This window comes from Rhinoderma darwinii, chromosome 7, assembly GCF_050947455.1.
Source record: "Rhinoderma darwinii isolate aRhiDar2 chromosome 7, aRhiDar2.hap1, whole genome shotgun sequence".
In the NCBI taxonomy this organism is placed as follows: Eukaryota; Metazoa; Chordata; class Amphibia; order Anura; family Rhinodermatidae; genus Rhinoderma; species Rhinoderma darwinii.
In genome coordinates, this window is record NC_134693.1 from 133,681,946 (window position 1) to 133,707,716 (window position 25,771).

General features: G+C 41.7%; 2 protein-coding genes across 4 annotated transcripts in view; both read right to left on the reverse strand.

Moving 5' to 3' along the window:
• Window positions 1–15,607, reverse strand: part of PRRT3 (proline rich transmembrane protein 3) — a 296,142-nt gene extending 280,535 nt beyond the window's left edge. The window contains exon 1 of the mRNA XM_075831693.1: window positions 15,534–15,607. The gene's annotated coding sequence lies outside the window, so the exon portion shown is untranslated. The remainder of the gene's footprint in view (window positions 1–15,533) is intronic.
• KLHDC8B (kelch domain containing 8B) overlaps window positions 1–24,757 on the reverse strand; it is a 71,581-nt gene extending 46,824 nt beyond the window's left edge. Inside the window, exons 1-2 of one of the 3 annotated variants that reach the window (XM_075831702.1) lie at window positions 24,515–24,757; window positions 19,885–20,134 (exon numbers count right to left, since the gene is read on the reverse strand). The gene's annotated coding sequence lies outside the window, so the exon portion shown is untranslated. Of the gene's footprint in view, window positions 1–19,884; window positions 20,138–24,514 lie in introns of all 3 variants that reach the window. The other 2 variants (XM_075831701.1, XM_075831703.1) reach the window with 2 other exon arrangements.
• Window positions 24,758–25,771: the final 1,014 nt, after the last annotated feature.

The window sequence follows — 25,771 nt, forward strand, 5'->3', positions numbered from 1 at the left end:
TGCTGAGGAGAATAATTGTCCTGGCACGCTGGAGCCGATGCCTGGTCATTCTCCCGTCGCTCCTGTGAAGGATCTGCGGGAGTAAGTGACGTTACCGCATGATCTCGCAAGATCACGCTGAGCTGTGAATAAAGCTGGGCTGGAATGAAGAGAAGTGTATGACGCTGATTGGTCAGCCTCATACACTTTTCTTTACAACGACCACTTGGTGAAACGAAAAAAAAAAGCCAAGTTGGGCTTTCACAAAAAATGTGGATAAATTTAGAAATGATCAGAACATTATCACTAATAAATATTTTTAAAAAAAAACAGTAGTTACCTACATCAAAGCGTTTATTAGATTAGGTAGGAGATAGGGAAGTATTAAACTGGTGACAGAGCTTTATGGTGTGAGGGGAATCAGCTCCTGCGTCTGAATCCATGCCAAAAAACTGCAAAATAGTTTTTTTTTTACTGATGACCTATCTACAGAATAGATAATCAGAATATGATTGATAGGGGTCCGAAACCAAGACCCCGCACCAATCAGCTGTTGCCGCTGCCTCCGGGCACCGGATGTTTGAGCTGGAAGCAGCCGGTTTTGGTCACAGTATAGCGGACCTGCTACAGTACTGCAGCTCTGTTCCTATTACAGTGAATAGGATCAGATTTGTAGTTCTGCAGCATAGCAGCTATACAGTGTACGGAGCCAACTGCTTCAAACATGGACACTGCGTAACCTCCAGTGCCCGGAGGCAGCCGGAACAGTTGATTGGTACGGGATCCGGGTGTCAGACCCCCACCGATCATATACTGATGACCTATTCTGTGGATAGGTCATCAGCAGGAAAAACCGCTCTGTGCCCGGCAGGGTCAGCTCCAGGTTTATGTGGGCCCTTGTGCGACACAGACTAAGTGGGCCCTTTTGTGGGGGAACTCACGGCGGAAGTAAAATGGCAGAAAACTTCACTTTGTGCCCCCATATAGAAGTTAGGCCCTGTTTATGCCCACATAAAGAAGTTAGGCTCCCAGTTTGTACCCCCATAAATTTAGTGCCCACAGTAGACAGTGCCACAAAGCCCCCTCCCAGGTAGTGCCACACAGCCCCCCCTCCCAGGTAGTGCCACACAGCCCCCCTCCCTGTAGGTAGCGCCTTTTTGGCTCCCGCTGTGTGTGGAATCCCCAACCAGAGCATTGCCGACGCTCTGGTCATTGATTCCGCTTCTGGAGGAGCCCCTGACGTCACTGTCCAAATATGGACAGTGATGTCAGGGGCAACCCTAGAGCCACAGTCCCGGGCATATATGGATAGAGATGTCCGCAGAAGAGCTGAAGTCCCAGCAGAGCGCTAGTAAAGGTCTGCTCCATGACTCCAGCTCTGGGGAAGCCCCTGACATCACTGTCCATATATGGACAGTGATGTCAGGAGAAATCCCAGAGCCAAAGTCCCAGGCAGAGCGCTACTAGCACTCTGCCTGGGACACTGCTCTGCTCCTGACATCACTGTCTCTATAAGACAGTGATGTCAGGGGCAAACCCAGAGCCAAAGTCCCGTGCAAAGCGCTACCAGTACTCTGTCTGGCAGTCTTTAGCCTAGTAAATGGCAGAGTAGGGAGCTACCTCCCTGTTCTGCCATAGTGCTCAATAGTATCTGCTTCCTTAGGTCACTATTGAATGTGGTGTCACTACCGCTGTAGCAGCCATAGCTGCTAGCAGGGCCACTGGGCATGGGCACAGGCTCCCTCATGCCACGAGCCCCCTAGCAGCTGCTATGGCTGCTACAGCGATAGTTACACCGCCTACTAGATAGGGGCTCCCTCTAGAAGCAGAATCCCTTCAGCAACACTCTGGCTGGGGATTCCACTGCTGGAGGAGTCATGATGGCAACATCAGCACCTGGCGGCCGTGTGCGTCCCCGAAGGGTAGTGGGCCTCGGCACCCAGACAACCCCATTAATAGACAAACCAGAGACACTCATCTGTAGACAGAACTGTGCGTAGTTGCTGCTCAGTATAGAGAACGGTTTTGTTTTGCTGAATGAGATGCCATTGATGTAGCTCTTGGAAGGTACTGATTCTCCTTGCAGAGATCCAACTGGTAGGGAGTCTTAAAGAGCAATGCTCCCTGGGAAAAAAGTATGCAAAATAGCTCTCCTCTAGAATGAAGAAAACTGTCTCGCTAGTGCCACCTGATAGAAGGTTCATCTTCTTGGACGAGGAAAATGTTAAAAAGTTGTCCTATTAGGACAACCCCTGTTAATGACATTGTAGAGGGGAGGGTCCTCCATTAAGGAACCCTGCCTGTTAGCAAAGAGCGGGTCTCACTAGAAGACTTAGTCTGACCAGGTATTATATGAGTGCCCATTGATAGCAATGTCCAGGCACTGGTACCTTCTCCTGGTTGTGTGGGGGTTGTAGCAGTGGGATGCCCGTGATTAACTTACCGTTGAGGAAGCAGTAAATCCAAATGGGGTCCTCCAAGTGGGACAACCCCTTTAATCAAGCAGAGCCGATATTGCTCTATTTCCTTTGCCCCGGATAAACAGTCCTGCCTCTTGGTCAGGCATTACTGGCGCCATGGATAGGATACCTTCCCATATTAGTTTCTGAGTTTTACCGGAGAGCTTACACTAAGTTGTTCTCGTGCTGCATTATTCAAGTGACACAAATGTCTTTGCTTCCCAGACCCTGGTTTCTTCATGAATTATTAGGCAGCTGCCACACTCCTTGTAGACTACTGTCTTATGATCTACCTGGTCTCCTTGCTCCGACCGGGACACACAGAGGTGTATGTTATGGGCTTTGTAAGACCATGCAGTGAACTAACCGCCTTTACTGACGGGTCAGCGCCAGGTAAGTGGGATTTCTCCTATTCCGCCTTCTCTGCTGCACAAACAAGGTCAAGGAATAATTTCCTTACTTTAGGTTCTTTACTACAGAATACAGATCTTCGTTGAATATGTCATACCTGCATAGCCGAAAGATTCAAAGAGTAGTCCTTAGCTACAAAAGGCAGGCTATAAGTTTTATATGGGCCTCGGGGCAAGTGGGAAGCAGGGGCTTAAAGGGAACCTCCACATTTGTTTGATGTAAAATCCACCATCTTTGTAATATATCTTCATTAAGTTAGTTGTCATTATCATTTAATTTCTGCTCATGTTCAAGCTGTTCTATAAAATTACATGGTGAGTGTCTGACTGCTGTTGACGGAACTCATTCTATATTTTTTTCGAATTAAGGCTACTATAAATACCCAGCCTGACTTAATACACGACACCATAATCCATTAAAAAAACTAATAAGAAAAGCTGATCTGTCAACAACTTGTTGACAGTTTCCATTTAGTAACAGATCATTTTTCCTACATTGAACAGAGTAACAATAAACTAAAAAATAAAGGAAGAAATAAGTTAGAAAAAAATATGAAAAAGATGCCAGATTTTACATTTGCTGACTATAGCACCAATAATCAGACATAGAGCTTTACTTTAGAGTAGTAGGGGTATAGCTAATGAAAGTGCATTAGAGAATTGTAGGTAATTACGGTAGTTGTGTTACAGCCAATACACTTTTATACACATTTAGGAACAATCAAAACCAAATAACAAGTATAAAAAAGAAGAAGCAAATTACAATTCAAAAGATTTATGATTGTAGGCATATGTGTATAGAGTTTGCACAAAACATGTAATGCACATTGAGTGACCAAAAGGAATGGGGGAAGGGAAAACCACAGTATTTCTCTGGCTCAGTAAAGAAAAGTGTCACTAAGCAAAATAAGAATACTGCCCCTATGTACAAAAATATAACGACTAATACACTGCCCCCTATGTACAAGACTATAACTACAATAATACTGCCTCCTATGTACAAAACTATAACTACTATAATACTGCTCCTATATACAAGAATATAACTACTATTATACTGCCCCCCTATATACAAGAATATAACTACTATAATACTGCCCCCTATGTACAAAACTATAACTACTATAATACTGCTCCTATATACAAGAATATAACTACTATAATACTGCCCTCTATATACAAGAATATAACTACTATAATACTGCCCCCTATGTACAAGAATATAACTACTATAATACCACCCCTATATACAAGAATATAACTACTATAATAATGCCCCCTATATAAAAGAATATAACTACTATAACACTGCCTCCTATATACAAGAATATAACTACTATAACACTGCCTCCTATATACAAGAATATAACTACTATAATACTGCCCCTATATATAAGAATATAACTACTATAATACTGCTCCTATATACAAGAATATAACTACTATAATATTGCCCCCTATATACAAGAATATAACTACTATAATACTGCCCCTATATACAAGAATATAACTACTATTATACTGCTCCTATATACAAGAATATAACTACTATAATACTGCCCCCTATGTACAAGAATATAACCACTATAATACTGCCCCCTATGTACAAGAATATAACTACTATAATACTGCCCCCTATATACAAGAATATAACTACTATAATACTGCTCCCTATATACAAGAATATAAATACTATAATACTGCCCCCTATATACAAGAATATAACTACTATAATACTGCTCCCTATATACAAGAATATAACTACTATAATACTGTCCCCTATATACAAGAATATACCTAATATAATACTGCTCCTATATACAAGAATATAACTACTATAATACTGCTCCCTATATACAAGAATATAACTACTATAATACTGCCCCCTATGTACAAGAATATAACTACTATAATACTGCCTCCTATATACAAGAATATAACTACTATAAGGCTGGATTCACACGAGCACATTACGTCCGTAAAGGACGGAACGTATTTCGGCCGCAAGTCCCGGACCGAACACACTGCAGGGAGCCGGGCTCCTAGCATCATAGTTATGTACGATGCTAGGAGTCCCTGCCTCGCTGCAGGACAACTGTCCCATACTGTAATCATGTTTTCAGTACGGGACAGTAGTTTCACGGAGAGGCAGGGACTCCTAGCGTCGTACATAACTATGATGCTAGGAGCCCGGCCCGCTGCAGTGTGTTCGGTCCGGGACTTCCGGCCGAAATACGTTCCGTCCATTACGTACCGAACATGCTCGTGTGAATCCAGCCTTATACTGCCTCCTATATACAAGAATATAACTACTATAACACTGCCCCCTATATACAAGAATATAACTACTATAATACTGCTCCTATGTACAAGAATATAACTACTATAATACTGCCCATATATACAAGAATATAACTACTATAATACTGCCCCCTATATACAAGAATATAACTACTATAATACTGCCCCCTATATACAAGAATATAACTACTATAATACTGCCCCCTATATACAAGAATATAACTACTATAATACTGCCCCCTATATACAAGAATATAACTACTATAATACTGCCCCTATATACAAGAATATAACTACTATAATACTGCACCTATATACAAGAATATAACTACTATAATACTGCACCTATATACAAGAATATAACTACTATAATACTGCCCCTATATACAAGACTATAACTACTATAATACTGCTCCTATATACAAGAATATAACTACTATAATACTGCCCCTATATACAAGAATATAACTACTATAAAACTGCCCCTATATACAAGAATATAACTACTATAATACTGCCCCCTATATACAAGAATATAACTACTATAATATTGCCCCCTATATACAAGAATATAACTACTATAATACTGCTCCTATATACAAGAATATAACTACTATAATAGTGCCCCCTGTATACAAGAATATAACTACTATAATTCTGCTCCTATATACAAGAATATAACTACTATAATAGTGCCCCCTATATACAAGAATATAACTACTATAATTCTGCTCCTATATACAAGAATATAACTACTATAATACTGCCCCTATATACAAGAATATACCTACTATAATTCTGCTCCTATATACAAGAATATAACTACTATAATACTGCCTCCTATATACAAGAATATAACTACTATAATACTGCCCCCTATAAACAAGAATAGAGCTACTATAATACTGCCCCCTGTATACAAGAATATAACTACTATAATACTGCCCCTATATACAAGAATATAACTACTATAATACTGCCACCTATATACAAGTCTATAACTACTATAATTCTGCTCCTATATACAAGAATATAACTACTATAATAGTGCCCCCTATATACAAGAATATAACTACTATACTACTGCTCCCTATATACAAGAATATAACTACTATAATACTGCTTCCTATATACAAGACTATAACTACTATAATACTGCCCCCTATATACAAGAATATAACTACTATAATACTGTCCCCTATGTACAAGAATATAACTACTATAATACTGCCCCCTATATACAAGAATATAACTACTATAATACTGCCCCCTATATACAAGAATATAACTACTATAATTCTGCTCCTATATACAAGAATATAACTACTATAATACTGCCCCTATATACAAGAATATACCTACTATAATTCTGCTCCTATATACAAGAATATAACTACTATAATACTGCCTCCTATATACAAGAATATAACTACTATAATACTGAACCTATATACAAGAATATAACTACTATACTACTGCTTTCTATATACAAGAATATAACTACTATACTACTGCTCCTATATACAAGAATATAACTACTATAATACTGCTCCTATATACAAGAATATAACTACTATAATACTGCCCCCTATATACAAGAATATAACTACTATAATACTGCCCCCTATGTACAAGAATATAACTACTATAATACTACCCCTATATACAAGAATATAACTACTATAATACTGCTTCCTATATACAAGAATATAACTACTATAATACTGCCCCCTATATACAAGAATATAACTACTATAATACTGCCCCCTATATACAAGAATATAACTACTATAATACTGCTCCTATATACAAGAATATAACTACTATAATACTGCCCCTATATACAGGAATATAACTACTATAATACTGCTCCTATATACAAGAATATAACTACTATAATACTGCCCCCTATATACAAGAATATAACTACTATAATACTGCTCCTATATACAAGAATATAACTACTATAATTATAAGAATATGGCTCTGCACACGAAGAAGGATTTTCATGATTGCTTGGAATTGATGTTTTATACCATAACCAAAGTTTTGTATAAAGTTTTACAGCTCGGTCACCAGGTTCCTGGGGTATTAGGCTATGTTCACACGGAGTATTTTGGGGGAGGAATATCTGCCTCAAAGCTCCAAACGGAATTTTGAGGCAGATATTCCTCCCCCAAAATACTCCGTGTGAATAGCAATTATCGCGCCGTTTTTCGCCCGCGGCCATTGAGCGCCGCGGGCATAAAACACGCTTTCTCCTGCCTCCCATTGAAGTCAATGGGAGGTCGGAGGCGGAAGCGCCCGAAGATAGGGCATGTCGCTTCTTTTTCCCGCGAGGCAGTTTTACTGCTCGCGGGAAAAAGACGCCGACGCCTCCCATTGAAATCAATGGGAGGCGTTCTCGGGCCGTTTCTGCCGAGTTTTGCGACGCGGTTTCCGCGTCAAAAAACTCGGCAAAAGACCCCGTGTGAACATAGCCTTAGGGTTTGTTGGGCTCTGTACACGCATGAGTCACTCAGCGGCCGCTGCTGGAAGTCTGCTTTTGTAACAGCTTTGAAGGATAGGAGCCAGCACTTTGCCGGTGATAAAGCACCTATATAAATCATAGATAATTGGCCGTTGTAAGGATTTTCCATCTCATTTGTCTCGAGCAAGTCCAAATTAGGAGCTCTAACAGCTTAAAAGCCCAGAGATATATTATTTACAAGAGCAGTCCATAAAATATAAATGAGGAATTAGAGATCGTGGGGCCCCCACCGGGCGCACGCTTTCAGTAAACATCTGGGGAAGGGGAAAAATATCTTTGGCGAGTTTTGCATTAATACGGATGCTCAGTCACCGCTACGGTAAATAGGTGAATTTATAGTTCTATAATGCTAAAGAAATAGGAAAGGATTTCATTAAATTCATTACAGATTTTATGGAATTGATCACCGACTGTGAATTATTACAAAACAAGAGCTAATGAAAAATAAATCTGTGTTATCAGTCCGTTCCATGGTGGAGGGACGCGCTCCCGCTGTTGTAGCAGTGTGTATGGTAATTTCTGGTGACAGTTTGATACCTCTTCTCTTTGTGTTGTATTAATTTACATATGTCGCCTGCTTTATTCGATTACATAAATAAATTGGCTGCACAAACTAAGTGCCATTGTAATAAGAGATTTTCCAGTCCCTGACTGGCACTTTGGAAAAGCATTTAGAGCGTTGTAGTAATAGTCTCAACTTCATGGACTGCCATGGTCCCCACTAAGGGAATGATTGCAGGTTACACAGACCCACCACGTCTATGTTTAAGGGGATTTTCTGGGACTTTAATATTCAAAGTCTATCCTTAAGGTCGGCCATTATTATATGATCAGTGGTGGTCTGACTCCCAGCAGCAACGGCGATCAGCTGAGTGAAGGGTCCTCTTCATTGTTTATGGCGTATATAGGGTTGGGGCAGTGCCTAGTACAATAGCTCAGAATGGGACTGAGCTGCAGTACCAGGCACAGCCACAACTGTTTGTATGGCACTTTGTCCGGGTAAACAAGCTCATCACTCAGCTGATCGGTGAGGGTGTCGAGAATCGACCCTCACCGATCAAATATTGATGGTCTTTCCTAAGGATCGGCTATTAATATTAAGTCAGAAAAAAAACCTTTAAAGTTAATGTCCACATTTGAACATTCATTTTATATATATATATATATATATATATATATATATATACATATATATAAAAACATATATATTATCTACATAAAATGTTGAGAGACTTTGTAAATACAATACATTACTTTTCTTGTACTATCCTGAGTTACAGCCTGCATTTAAGGCCTCATTTACACGAGCGTGTGCGTTTTGCGCACGCAAAAAACACGGCGTTTTGCGTGCGCAAAAGGCACTTAACAGCTCCATGTGTCATCAGCGTATGATGCGCAGCTGCGAGATTTTCGCGCAGCCGCCATCATTATGACACTCCGTTTGGATGTTTGTAAACAGAAAAGCACGTGGTGATTTTCTGTTTACATTCAGAGTTTGACTGCTGTTGCGCGAATCACGCGCGTCCCACGGAAGTGCTTCCGTGTGACATGCGTGATTTTCACGCACCCATTGACTTCAATGGGTGCGTGATGCGCGAACAGCGCACAAATATAGGACATGTCGTGAGTTTTTTTCAGCAGACTCACGCTGAGCAAAACTCACGGACTGTCTGCATGCCCCCATAGACTTACATAGGTCTGTACGACACGCGTGAAAAGCACGCGCGTCGCACGGACGTATATCACGCTCGTGTAAACGAGGCCTAACTCCAGAGCTACACTCACAATTCTGCTGGTGGTGTCACTGTGTACATACATTACTTATCCTGTACTGATCCTGAGTTACATCCTGTATTATACTCCAGAGCTGCATATCACTGTTCTGCTGGTGGAGTCACTGTGTACATACATTACATTACTTATCCTGTACTGATCCTGAGTTACATCCTGTATTATACGCCAGAGCTGCACTCACTATTCTGCTGGTGGAGTCACTGTGTACATACTTTACATTACTTATCCTGTACTGATCCTGAGTTACATCCTGTATTATACTCCAGAGCTGCACTCACTATTCTGCTGGTGGAGTCACTGTGTACATATATTACATTACTTATCCTGCACTGATCCTGAGTTACAGCCTGTATTATACTCCAGAGTTGTACTCAGTATTCTGCTGGTGGAGTCACTGTGTACATACATTACATTACTTATCCTGTACTGATCCTGAGTTATATTCTGTATTATACTCCAGAGCTGCACTCACTATTCAGCTGGTGGAGTCACTGTGTACATACATTACTTATCCTGTACTGATCCTGAGTTACATCCTGTATTATACTCCAGAGCTGCACTCACTATTCTGCTGGTGGAGTCACTGTGTACATACTTTACATTACTTATCCTGTACTGATCCTGAGTTACATCCTGTATTATACCCCAGAGCTGCACTCACTATTCTGCTGGTGGAGTCACTGTGTACATACTTTACATTACTTATCCTGTACTGATCCTGAGTTACAGCCTGTATTATACTCCAGAGTTGTACTCAGTATTCTGCTGGTGGAGTCACTGTGTACATACATTACATTACTTATCCTGTACTGATCCTGAGTTATATTCTGTATTATACTCCAGAGCTGCACTCACTATTCAGCTGGTGGAGTCACTGTGTACATACATTACTTATCCTGTACTGATCCTGAGTTACATCCTGTATTATACTCCAGAGCTGCACTCACTATTCTGCTGGTGGAGTCACTGTGTACATACTTTACATTACTTATCCTGTACTGATCCTGAGTTACATCCTGTATTATACCCCAGAGCTGCACTCACTATTCTGCTGGTGGAGTCACTGTGTACATACTTTACATTACTTATCCTGTACTGATCCTGAGTTACATCCTGTATTATACTCCAGAGCTGCACTCACTATTCTGCTGGTGGAGTCACTGTGTACATACTTTACATTACTTATCCTGTACTGATCCTGAGTTACATCCTGTTAGGTGGTCGGGAGTTACGGAAACAGTTGAGTGCTCGCTGAGCTACGCTGTTTCCGTAACTCCCACAAAACTGAATAGTACTTACGGAAACAGCGTAGCTCGCATGCTACGCTGCTTCTGTAACTGCCATTCACTACTATGGGAGTTATGGAAATAGCGTAGCTCAGTAAGTCACGCTGTTTCCGTAACTCATCCATGTATTGCAGTCTATTGTACCAGCGATCTAATTATTCTTACTAATTCTTATTCTTGCTAAAAACTTCTTAAAGTCTTATAGTCTGAAAAATACGGTAATCTCTGTGTAGACATTTAGACTCCATGCACACGACAGCGCCCGTAATTATGACCCGTTATAAAGTATGGGAGCACGGTCCGTAAAATAAAAAAAATCGGATATGTCCTATTTTTTTCGGAACGTTTCTACGGCACGGACACCTACCTGTACATATACGGGAAACTGTTTCCGTCGGCCATAGAAACGAATGGGCCCGTAATTACGGGCTATTTTACGGTCGTGTACATGGGGCCTTAGCAAGTAGGGAATGTGCCAGTGAGTGGACTAAAAGGAGCGTGTCCTGTCTATCTGTTTGTCATTTGACCCCTCTTAGCTCTACTGAATGGCTCACAGAGGAAAGGAACATTTGTGGTAACATATTTTCCAGGACTGACTGGCACTTTGGAGGTCCATTTAGTTGGCAGTGTTATAGCCATGGTGAAAGGTCCTATTTAATGTTAGCAACTGTGATCATTGGGCAAGATGGCTGCATACGTAATGTACTATATTTTACAAGAACTGTTAGAGTGTGGGGACCCTACATTAGTGGTTGTCCAGGGCCCCATTTTCTATAAAACAAGCCGGTGGGTGGTCTGACCGCTAAGATGTCCAGTTGAAGAAGTCTATGGGAAACACAAAAACAGCAGAGTGGGCGTGCTCAGTTTAAACAGATTTTCCCACATAATTTTATGGAAATGACTGCCAGGCCTCCACCACGTAGGGGCTGCCCAGTCAGGTTTCGGGTAGTGAGTTGGCCACACATGAGCCTTTGCCCTCAACTAATGTATGTGGGAGGTATGGAAACAGCCGAGCACGCTCACACCGCTGTTTTTGTATTTCCCATAGACTTCTCCATTTTGGACCGGCAGCTCCTTCTCAGGATCGTTGATGGTCCCAGTGTTTGAACCCCAACCAATGAGACATTTAGGGCAAATCCAACCAACCGTAGGAAGGACTTGTTATTTGTCGTACTCTAGTCTATTGGAATTCTTCTTAATCAACAGGCAGACGAGTTGCCCTGATGGACTCCAACAAAATGACAAAAAACGAAACGTTTTTATCCAAAATATAATATACGTAATTACCGCTTACATCAATAAATGCCTCCGAGCTATCTCCGTACAGCAATCTGTTGCCTGCAGCGGATCTGCAGAGACACGGGAAGAAATGAATAGCCAATGCCACCGGTTCTAGCTTTAATTCTGCTCCACGGCTTAATCACAGGGTTTCAATTGCAGCGTGATGGAAGCGGTGAGCCCCGAGGCGAACGGTGTGTGAGGTACGAGACGGCGCTGTCTCCCTCCCAGAGTCCCTACAGGGACCGGCAGCACGACAGAAACAAAGTTCATCTCCTACTGACGTTGTTTAAACACAAGAAAGAACGATGACGTTTCTCTCGAAGAAAATTGCTACAATTATCTCCGTGGGCCCGAGCGGACGCGCCGTTTTTACAGCTATGATGTCCTATGTGAAGTTGCCTCATTATAAATCTACACTGGGGACCGTATTAGTGGAGCGCACTAAATCATGGAACTATTTTTAAAAAAAAAAAAATTACAAATTTTTAAAAAATTCTTTAGACTATAGCTGCTAAATTTATATCAATATTTTAATGGCTCTGAGACTTTCCTGGCAGAGTTTCAGAGGAGACGAGGTGATCAATTAAAGCAGAGTAAAACGTACATGACGCTTTCAGTTGGAAAGCGGATTAGCCGGAGCCTCGGGTGGATTTAAGGTTTGATGTTCCTGATATGTTTCGCAGTCATCAGCTCTTTCCTCCGCCTGAGATTTTTTTTGTGCTTCTGCCTCGTTGTTTGGGGCTCCACGGAAGGGCCTGCGCCCAGTTATCGAACCCTTAAAGGAACACTCCACTTTTCAACAACCTGTCACAGTAAAAATCTCCATAAAAGGGGGAATTAGTTTGTAAATACTTTTCTTTGCGCCTCTTGTACGGATTTTGAGCTGCAGGCCATTTTCTTCTGTATTCACACCCGAAGCGAAAGTAAAAACTCTGGTTTCTTCTTGGAATCTATATGTAGATTAGCTCCTCCCACCTGTCTGACATGTGACGTAACGGCTGAGCTCTTACTGTGGGCCTGAGCTCCCACAATGCACTGCTCTGTAGTCACAGGAAGCCAACAGAACTTTGCATTTAGCTTTCTGTCTGAACGGAGAATAAAAAAATCACATAATTACAAAATATACAAGATATGTAACGCAAAGTTTGTAGTGCGTTAATTTTGTGGTATGTGGAAAATATGTTGTACAAGTTGAGTTTTTCTTTAAAGGAGTCATAATTAAACTTTGCGCATTTTTTATTTAAAAAAAAATGTTAGTCTTGAAATATAAAAAAAAGTTTAATTTGTAATAAAACACTTATTTCTGTTATGCCCCATTTTATTTTCCAGTTTTTTTTCTGAATGTAGCCAGCAGTGTAAAGAATGGAGGATTTTATTCTGGTTGCCATGGCTACGTTCAGGGATATGTATAGATCTCTATTGTAAATGCGTAAGATCTTACTATACATATAATATTGTATATGTAATACATGTATATAAGCAATATATCTAGCGAAGACTAGAGGAGAAAGTGTATTTACATATACACTTGTAGCCATGACAACTACAATGAAAACCTCCATGCTTTACACTGCAGGCTGCAATCAGAGAATTGGAGAACGGTGCACTATAGAAACTAAGTTTATATTATAAAGTTACAGCTTTTCTTGTTTTAAGACTAAACAGCTTCATTATTAAAAGGTTAAATAAAGGTAACTGAAAATGTAAGCCCCCCGAGACATCCTCTTACATGAAGTCTCCTAGTATTCTATTCAAAGATTAATTATCTCGATCTAAAACATGCTGCATTTCCAAAAGTAACAACCACTTATAGCAGTCATTATAGTGGCTATAAGGGCTGACATGAAACAGGTGGCTCAGGATGAACAACTTTAATATAAAGAAGGGATACAGTACATGGAGTAGTGGCTGGAAAAAGTAATTTTCTAGTGTATAGGCGTCCTAAACATGCTCATACTCATGAGGGACCTGTCCTAGTGACATTTACCCCAAAAGTAGACCGGTAACAGTCCATTGCCCACCAGACCCCTGTATTAGTAGGCGAGAAGGAGAATCTGTCAGGACATTGTCTTACATAACTGGATCAAGTTTCCTATTTCTATATGTCGTGCAGGTGAGCCCCAATATTTTTATGTTTCTTTCTACCAGAAACAGCGCCACTCTTATCTACTGGCTGTATCAGGTATTGCAGCTCAGCATCATTCACAACATAACACGGACAGAATGTAATTCGTTGACATGATGTCTCCTACTGTCCGGTACTTGGAGTCGGCACTGAGTTGGTGTGAAGTCTTGTCTTGTGGACACCACTTGAGCAGACTGACAGAAGCTGAATGTTCTCAGACATTAAAGTGTTATGAAGCTGCTGCGAGCCAGGCGGTAACTCGAGCTGCGGACGTTGTCCTTCTCAAATGAGGGCGAGATTACAGAGGCGAATCTTTTTTCTAAGACCCTTATTCAGTTTCCTATAAGTACTTAAAACGTAGTCAACTGGAACCTCTGTGCATGCTCCCTTGTATACCTGTCATATGAAGATGATAGATGATAGATGATAGATAGATAGATAGATAGATAGATAGATAGATAGATAGATAGATAGATAGATAGATAGATAGATAGATAGATAGATAGATAGATAGATAGATAGATAGTGACCAACTTCTTGGTCTTCAATGTGCTGCTCCTGTCCTGTATTTTATATCTATCCATGGGCGTAACAGCTACTATGGGGCCCAGAGGCTCAGGGGCCAAGTCAAGTGCAAGAACGACATTAGTGACCTTCTGTTTTCTATCTCATAGGTTCTCCTTCTCTGATATATGACAATAATATCTATCTATCTATCTATCTATCTATCTCATATCTATCTATCTATCTCCTATCTATCTATCTATCTATCTATCTATCTCATATCTATCTCATATCTATCTATCTCATATCTATCTATCTATCTATCTATCTATCTATCTATCTATCTATCTATCTATCTATCTATCTATCTATCTATCTATCTATCTATCTATCTCATATCTATCTATCTCATATCTATCTATCTATCTATCTATCTATCTATCTATCTATCTATCTATCTATCTATCTATCTATCTATCTATCTATCTATCTATCTATCTATCTATCTATCTCATATCTATCTATCTATCTATCTATCTATCTATCTATCTATCTATCTATCTATCTATCTATCTATCTATCTATCTATCTATCTATCTATCTTCAGCTGAATAATCTATGTAGGGAAAATGCTTTTAAGGGCATGACCACACGTGGCGGATTTCCTCCGCAACTGTCCGCATCAATGCCGCACAGAATCTGCGTTGCAGATTCTGCAGCGGATCTGCACAAAATGTGCAGAAAATTGATGCGGACTGGCCGCTGCGGACTGCAGGAAAAGTGCTTCTCTTCTCCCTATTCAGTGCAGGATAGAGAGAAGGGACAGCACTTTCCCTAGTGAAAGTCAAAGAAATTCATACTTACCGCCCGTTGTCTTGGTGACGCGTCCCTCTTTCGGCATCCGGCCCGACCTCCCTGGATGACGCTCCAGTCCATGTGACCGCTGCAGCCTGTGCTTGGCCTGTGATTGGCTGCAGCCGTCACTTACACTGAAACGTCATCCTGGGAGGCCGGACTGGAGACAGACGCAGGGAGTTCTCGGTAAGTATGAACTTATATGTTTTTTTACAGATACATGTATATTGAGATCGGTAGTCACTGTCCCGGGTGCAGAAACAGTTACTGCCGATCGCGTAACTCTTTCAGCACCCTGGACAGTGACTATTTACAGACGTCTCCTAGCAACGCTCCCGTCATTACGGGAGCCCCATTGACTTCCTCAGTCTGGCTGTAGACCTAGAAATACATAGGTCCAGCCAGAATGAAGAAATGTCATGGTAGTAAAAACAATACGCTCCGCAGCACACATAAGATCTGCGGACTTCATTGCGGAATTTTGACTCTCCATTGAAGTCAATGGAGAAATTCCGCCATGAGTCCGCAACCAGTCCGCCACTGCTCCGCAACAGACAGAGCATGCTGCGGACACCAAATTCCGCTCCGCAGCCTATGCTCCGCAGCGGAATTGTACGCATCGTGTAAACGAACACTGCTAAATTAAAGTGAAAGTCAATGGAGAAACGGCTCCGCTGCGGATTAACGCTGCGGAGTGTCCGCAGCGGAATTTAAGTGAAATTCCGCTATGTGTGAACCCGCCCTTACAGTTGCAATTTTCTGATGATGTGGATCCTGTACATAAAAAACCCTAAGACACAAAGGATTCTAATTGATTTTGCGTCTCTTTCTCCGGATATTCCCGGCTGCTTCCAGTTCTAAGAAGACATTGTTAAGTACAAGCGCAAGTCGTGTTACATATAAAAAGAAGTAATCGTCAGGAATGAATGTAGGATCTTATGTGATCACCTGGTATATAGTAGATACAACAGATTTCTTGCGCTGATACATTCTCTTCACCTACATCCAAGCGTGGAAACTCTGCCGAGGTATTATGGTAATATAAAGGAACAGAAAATCCACTTAATAAAATGTTCAGCCAGCTGGAAACGTGACAGGGAGAACTGTCAGAACGCAGTCCAGGACTTGCAATATCACTTCAAGCAAAAAGAGGCTGAACCCGCAGCTATATCAACCTGACAGCCTGCTTATCTGTACACCAAGGTTCCCTGGGATTAGACAGCAGTGAGCATGTGTCCCCTCCATCCTCATAGCCGTACGCTGCTTTTGTATACAGGGCTGGCTCCAGGCACATTTCGGCTATTGGGCTGAGTCATGGTGGGCTTCCTGTCTACTCAACACTTACTTTGACAACCATAGTTATCCAGATTGCCAAGGACCACTCAAGCCCAATTGGCCTGAGCATTTGCCCATGTTTGCCTGTGCCAGGGCTGCTCGCAGAAGCATCAGGGGCCCTATACAGATAAATAATACTGTCTTTATTCCCATCCTCCATCTTGGACCCCACTGTCTACTTTTGTGGACATCTCAGGTGATAACATGGGTGTAACTACCATGGTTGAAGGTGTATCAGCTGCTGTGGGCTCCAAACATTAATAGGGCCCATCTCCTCTCAGAGGTGGGGGGCAGTTAGTGATCATTGTGGATGATGGAGGGGGAGAGAGGAACGGCTTGTGCAAGGGGAGAGGCGGTGGAAGCGGAAATAGTCATCACGGTCATAGTGGAGTTCCCATTCTTTGGCTGTAGGGCCCCATCGTCATGCCCCTGGTCGCATACATAATACAGGTATTGCCCTCCTCTATAGAGCACAGGTAACAGAGATGAAAAGTAAATTGGCTAATAATTGACTGTTAACGGCGATCTGTGCAGAAGGAAATGCAGGGAAGACGAAGGTGATGTCTCCCCTGCAATCCTAATGTACCCCTGAGGGCTAGATGAATCTGTGAAGCATTATCTCTTACCGCCAGGCATCTGATGCAGCCAAACATTTAGCTTCGCTCCCCGGTGAACAGAACTGATGGGTTAATGAACAATTAATTAGAAAAATTCTTAAAGGCCTCAAAGGTTTGGGATGTGAACGCACGTACCGCTCCGCCAATGCCAATACTGTATTCTATTACACGAGCAGAATGAAGTGATGTACAAAGATGAGATGGAAAATACTAAAGCAGAGTATACCAAATGGCAGATAATACAGTACACCAGGGGTCAGATAAATCGAAATTTGGAAGCACTGGACATAATTACCTCCTCCTCAGTGGGAGGTTCATAGGGGTCCTCATCGTCCAGGGATCTTAACCAGTTGTGTATGTGGGAGTTTGTCAATGGGGGTTCACAAGTATGGTTATGCACAGGGGGTGCACACACACATACAAATAAATGCACTGGCACCAGATGCCACCATTCTGTACACATATCTAATGCCACCATACAATACATATACATGCCACCATACAGTACATATACATAATGCAACCATACAGTACACATATCTAATGTCACCATACAGTACACATAAATAATGCCACCATACAGTACACATAACTAATGCACCATACAGTACATATACATAATGCCACCATGCAGTCCACATATCTAATGCCACCATACAGTACACATAACTAATGCACCATACAGTACACATAACTAATGCACCATACAGTACATATACATAATGCCACCATGCAGTCCACATATCTAATGCCACCATACAGTACACATAACTAATGCCACCATACAGTACACATAACTACTGCCACCATACAGTACACATAAATAATGCCACCATACAGTACACATAAATAATGCCACCATACAGTACATATACATAATGCAACCATACAGTACATATACATAATGCCACCATACAGTACATATACATAATGCAACCATGCAGTACACATAGCTAATGTCACCATACAGTACACATAACGAACGCTGCAATACTGTACAAATAATTAATGCTGCTATACAGTACACAAATAATGTGCCCATATAATGACAGCCCCCATGAACAGAGCTAAGTCCCCATTATAAGCTCCATCATAGCCAGCAGAGTGCCCTCAAAAATAATAGTTCCAGCAGAGTGCCCTCAAAAATAATAGGTCTAGCAGAGTGCCCATATAAATTATTCTGCCAGCAGTGTCCCGTATAATCTGTGATGGTCTAGGGCAGTAAAGGGGTAAATGAGTACATCCCTGGTGGTCTAAGTTAGTAATGCGGTTTGTATCTGTAAACTGTAATTTTTTTGATTGATTTCATTAGATCCAAACTTCTGTGCTGAATCATTTTATAATTTATCTTTATAGCTGTCAAAGCTCCGTTTTTCTGATCCAGAGCTCCAAATCCCCTCTTCCCCTAATAGCTACGGTATAAAGAAATGATAAAATCCTGGCTGCCTACGGCCACCACTATGGATTTATACAGCTTCTATTGAAGACAAATAAATACATGTGGTCAGTTCTTCCTAGGGTTCAGCAAAGTCTGAGGAGTGAAGGGGAAGATTGACCCCACAACCACCCCCCTTGGATACCCCCTGGCCCTTATGGCTCCACAGCACCGACATGGATGCTAATATCAATTGATGCGATTCCACTCAAACAGATGATACTTGCTCCTTAAAGGGGTATTCCAACTTCAGCCAATAAAAGTCTCTCTTTGTCTAAGTTTCAACATTTTCAAGATCTCTGCTTGCTGTCATTCAATAAGAACCTTCCATATTCACTCCCAGTGAATAAAAATCTGTCCTGGTCATGTGATAGACACACGGGTGCACGGCTTGTTACAGTTATCAGAGCTGGGTCTTGTAACAAGTAAACAATGAAAGTTCCTTTTGAATGACAACAAGCAGAGATCTTGTGAAGTATATTTAATAATTGTAAAACTTCATTGCACAAAGAATAACTCTCATTTACTGGACCTGGAACATCATGTCGGCAGAGCGTCTCCCTGTTTACACACCGAGATGCGCTGCCGACAACGATAATATTTCTCTTTTTTTAAACCGATATGATCAGCAGATGATCGAGCGTTTGCTCGTCTGCACGATAATCGGCCAGTGTAAAACCCCCTTTACTCTGCGCCACTTACAACATTGACAATAATCTCCACCAATCTGTTACTTTCTAGTACATTTCTCGCCTTCCAGGACTCCGCATTTATCCCGGGAGATGTAATCACGTAGAGATTCATTATAATTAACATCTCATTCACACAGCTGAACTGTTCGTGACATTACAGCCTATTCACTAGAAGCTTCTGGTATTGGCTAAAGCTGCCCGCACACATTAGGGTTTTGCCAGTAGCTTCTATCTGATGTGTATAGGTGCCAGCAGACGTTGCCAGCTGCGGACACACTCACCTTGCCAGCCATCCATCCTGGGACATATTTGTTCTTCGTTTGGGAAGTGTCCGGCAGTTTCCTGTTTCGGCGTCTATGTGGACTGCCGCCAGTTACCCGACATCTTGGGACACAGGGATAGGATAGGTTTTAATTCAACACATCCGATCCTATAATTTTCCAGAGATAAGCAGTACCGGATATGTCTAAGCCACTTATCTTCCTGATCCAAATGCCGTCTGCTTTCTTATGTCAGCTTAAAGGCTTTGTGCTGCTAAAACAAAAAAAAACAAAAAAGCAAATAATATTCTATCGTTTTGTGTATACAGGTCCTATGCAGACCTATGTGTTTCCATGGTTGCAGACTACAAACAAACCCTGTGTAGTCTGATCCTGCAGTCATGTGTTAGCCCCTTCCTCTACTCTCTGTAGGTTAGCAAGAAGCAGAAGTCAGAGCACGTGTTCAGTCAGAAGCAGGGAAATTAGATTGTAAGCACCATTGCTGCAGGTACTCATATGCGCTAGTATCTTGGTCTGATGGTGTTGCTTTGCAATAAAATGGCACTTTATATACAACATTTAAAGTCTGTCCGATCGCCAGTTGCTGTTTAGGTAAATGTGTTCTACTGCTCGCTGTTATCAGCCATCTCATTGTGTCTAGAGGTTGACTCTATTTTATGTTACATATGTCCAGTGCTAAGAACCTCCAGGTACATTTATATACAGATCTGTGACTAATATCAGCCGCTCCTGTTAGAACGCTACTGCACTTTCTAAGCCACTGACTTTAGGGTTACTGGCCCTTTAAGAATCTCAAGTATGATTGGAATCTGAGTTCTTGAATTTTTTCTTGGGATACATTTATATATAGGAGGTTATATATTATGTGGCAGCGTATTAACGGCAGATGACAAGTAACAGCGCTGATGCTGGTTGAGTTCTAATGTAGACAGAACCGACATATCCGTCACTGCTCACAGATAATATAATATTCACTGGAAGAAGGCCAGACCCCTCCGTCTCATCTCTCCAGAGGGGGAACGAGCAGCCGGGACCCCATGCAAAATCTATGACACTTCTCTCTGAGAGAGAGAGAGAGAGAGAGAGAGAGATACATAGAAAGATGATAGATAGATAGATAGATAGATAGATAGATAGATAGATAGATAGATAGATAGATAGATAGATAGATAGATAGATAGATAGATAGATATGAGATAGATAGATAGATAGATAGATAGATAGATAGATAGATAGATAGATAGATAGATAGATAGATAGATAGATAGATAGATATGAGATAGATAGATAGATAGATAGATAGATAGATAGATAGATAGATAGATAGATAGATAGATAGATAGATAGATAGATAGATAGATAGATAGATAGATAGATAGATATGAGATAGATAGATAGATAGATAGATAGATAGATAGATAGATAGATAGATAGATAGATAGATAGATAGATAGATAGATAGATAGATAGATATGAGATAGATAGATATGAGATAGATAGATATGAGATAGATAGATAGATAGATAGATAGATAGATAGATAGATAGATAGATAGATAGATAGATAGATAGATAGATAGATAGATAGATAGATAGACAAGACATCGATGTGCCTATTTTAGGGCTTCATTGTATTTGTAAATAAATGTGATTGTTTTTCCATATCTGTCTAGAGCCCGGATCATTTACAGCTGTAAGTCTTATCCATCACAAAGAACAGTCTGAGCAGTTAACAACGCAGCCATATTGACTTTCATTACCTGTGATGCAGCCAGGGCGACGCCGCGATCTTTGGCCACATGACTCGTGTCACAACCAAAGACCCCGTGTGGCCCTAGTCGAATATTCACCACTAGGGAGAGCTGACTGAATACAGATTTATTATAGCGTTCATAGGGAGTAGTATATACAGTATGCAGTGAGCTCCCTCTAGTGGTGGATGTCACTAGTTTAGTAATTCCCGATCTCCTAGCTATCTAATAGGCGCTGTCACACTGATAATACTAGTGAAAATTATGTCCCAAAAAGTTTATTATTTTAGAAGTTATGAGGTTTTTTTTTCTAAGTATGCAAATGAGCTTATACTAGACAAGTAGGAGGTAACACCAGCTCTTCTTCTGAGGTGGAGCTTCCTCAAAGCCTCTGACGCCGTCCTATCAGCATGAAGCTGCTTCACACAGTGTGAGAGACTGAGGCTGGAGGGACGGGGGATCACTTCAAATAGCCGGATCTCCGGCTGTGGACAACCTAGAACAGCGGTTCTGGTGTCATAAGAAAGAGGAGATTCTAATCTTTCATAGGACACCAGGATCGCAGTGAAACAACCAGAGATATCACCAGTTGAAAACACAGTTGGGAATGGAAACTGTATACTATAAGATCACGTTGTGCTGTAAGCTGATTGGACAGCGTCATACAGAAAACATTGCACCGCCCAGAGTAAAAAAAAGAGTCACCTCCCATTTGGCAAGTATAGCCAAACTAGAATATTTAGAAAAATGCTCATAACTTTGCAAATAATAAATGTTTTGAAATACAATTTGCACTGTAGTTATCGGCCTCGTAGCGATTATTAGATTAGGGAATTAATAAACTGGTGACAGATCCTCTTTAACTCTATATCTATGCAGGGGATTTGGAGCTTTGTATCAGAACATCTGAGCCCCAACTGCTATAAACATATATTAAGATATTAAGAAATTTATCACCACAGAATTTTGAAGAGTGAATCATTTACAGGCCTTGAATTTTTTCAGCCTACAGCTGAGCCGCCAGGGTGCCATATATATCACTGCTCCATGTGACATCAGGGCAGGTACACACCATGACATCATATATTACATCACAGCGATCTTATAGATCATACAGTGACTCCGCTCCCAACATTCCCGACCCCCATATTGGGATCTAAGGACCAAACCTGGCAACTCTCACCCAAAACCCCTGGCACTTCTGGGAAGGCTGCTCTCAGCCACGGCATGTCCTGCGGGTATCAGGATGATTGACAGCCCTATGTTAATGTCCGTTTCATTATAATAATGACTACACTAATCCTCCTTGTGTACTCATTGTATCCGACCCTTACAGATTATAAACCAGGAGCGGACATAAACGATGCAGAATACAAAATAATGCCCTTCCCCCACACTGTAAATTATAAGAGTATTACAAGTCACCATAGAAAAGCAGGAGGCTGCAGGTGTAATGTTATTTCACACGTCAGGGAACCAGAGGAGACTAATATTCTTATTTTTTATAGTAGTTGTTCCATTATTCTGTATTATACGCACCTCAGCTGCTGCAGAACCTCATTTTAAATAGAAAACAGGAACTTTATATCAGGTATTGATTGCATAAGGTGATTTTTACTTTTAAAAAGGTGTGCAGCAGCTGAAGTGCCAGACAACGTGCCCATAACAGTGTCAGACACAATTCCCTCACAACAGTGCTGGCCACGGTGCCACATACAGTGCCAGACACAATTCCCTCACAACGGTGCCACATACAGTGCCAGACACAAGTCCCTCACAACAGTGCCGGCCATGGTGCCACATACAGTGCCAGACACAAGTCTCTCAATACTGTACCAGCCAACAGGCGCCCATAACAGTGCCAGCCACGGTGCTACATAAAGTGCCAGCCACAATTCAGTCATTACAGTGCCCGCCACAGTGCCACATACAGTGCCAGCCACAGTTCACTAATAACAGTGTCAGCCACAGTTCACTTATAACAGTGCCAGCCACAGCTCCCCATGCAGCTCCAGCCACAATGCCCTTATAATAGTCTCAGTCACAATGCCCTATAACAATGCTACATAAAGTGCCAGCCTTAATACCCCATACAATGCCAGCCTCAGTGTACACAAACATCGTCCAGTTCCAATGTCCCATATCGTGCCAGTATCAATGCCCTCGAATAGCGCAAGTTACACTGAACCCATATAGTGCCAGCTTAATATCCCAATAAAAACCACATGATCCTCCTATAAAGATGCCTGGCAGCACAGAAACTGGAGGTATCTGACGACTTGATAAAACAAAGAAAAATAAGAAGACCATTGAGTCCTGCAGATTTATTTTCAACTTCTTATCACTTGTCTGGGGTTGTAGAACTACAAGTTGCAGCATGCGTAGCAAGAAACCTGTCAATCCTTCCACCGTCCGGCTGCTGTAGAACTACAAGCATCAGCATGCCCTCCCAGCCTATAGTCTTATAAATACAGGTTACCTACAAGTCATATACAGCATGGCCCCCTGCCAATAAGAACAAGCGCCAAAGTTGCGCCAAATCTGTCAAGAAATGCAGGACACATTATACATTTGGCGCAACGCTCGGGATACAAGAGCCTTCCTTACGCCAACTCGTGGTTGTCATACACCTACGCCCCTATTACGTGCCATTAGATGGCGCTACTACTGCAAAATGGCGCAACGCACGTGTTTTACGTTACGTTTGATAAGGGCGGCACACTACGGGCAGACTCTTTACATGTGCAGATGCGCCTCAGCTTTATACTCTTATATGAGCGATCTCTCATGCCACGACTGGTGAGGTCTGAACGTTGGCATTTCTATGAGTGCCCACATCTGCCCATTCTCCCCTATAGACATAAAACAAGAAGCAATTACCTTGAGTGGTTCCCATCCCGTGTGCCGGCACTTTGGAGCTCACTTGGAGATAAAGAACTTCTTTTTCCTGATAGGGGGGCAGTGCCCTAGGGGTTGTCTGGAGGAGCAGCTGCTGTGGTTGTAGTGCGGGTCCGGGGTGCCCGGGATAAGAGGCTCCATCCAGCACGTTGTGCCTCCGCTGCTCTTCACGTTTTATCTGACTCTGTGTTCCTCCTCCCCCTCCTCTTCCTCTCTCTCTCTTTCTTTCTCTCCCGTCCCTGCCAGCCAAATGAGAAAGAGAGAAAAAAATGAGAAATAAAAAAACTCCCCCGACATTAAAGCTCAGGTTTTTTTTTTGGACCCATTTTAATATTTAAGGAGCATTTACCCCCAAAATAAAAATATTGCGGTAAATCTCAGCCCTGAGTCGCCTTCGGTTAAAAATCCTATTTAGCTGTTTCTTGGTTATATATCAGAATGTGGGAAAGCTGGGTGACTACCGAATGGCCATCATTAGGGGGTAGTCACTCAGCTTTCCTAAACTCCTGAATGGCAAAACTGTCTAGTGATCCATTGACTTACCTGCACTCTTATATTACTGCGTTACTAGGCAGACTTGACAGTCAGGTGTCTAGGAAAGCCGAATGACAGCCTTTATGGCTGTTATTGGGGGGGGTGACTCATCTTTCTCTGACTCCTGAATGGCAAATGATCCTACGACACATCCCCACTCCCATATTGCTGCATAACCAGGCACACTTGACAGTCAAGTGTCTAGGAAAGTTGGATGATAGTCCATATGGCAGTCATTAAGGGGTTGTCACTCAGCTTTCCCAGACTCCTGAATGGCAAACCTGTATAATGATCTTGCAATGGATCCCCACTTACATTATGCTGCGTAACAAGGCAGATTTGACAATCAGGTGTCTAAGAAAGCAGGAATACAGCCAGTATGGCCATCATTAGGGTGTAGTCACTCACCTTTCCTAGACTGCTGAATGGCAAATCTGTCCAGTGACTTACCTCCACTGATATATTACTGCATAACTAGACAGACTTGACAGTCAGGTGTCTGGGAAAGCTGGATGACTGCATATATGGCTGTTATTAGGGGCTGTCACTCTACTTTCCTAGACTCCTGAATGGCATATCTGACGAATGTTCCTATGCCATATTTCCACTTCCATATTGCAGCATAACTAGGCAAATTTGACATTCCTTGTCTAGAAAAGCTGAGTAACAAGCAATATGGCCATCATTAGGGGACTTGTCACTCAA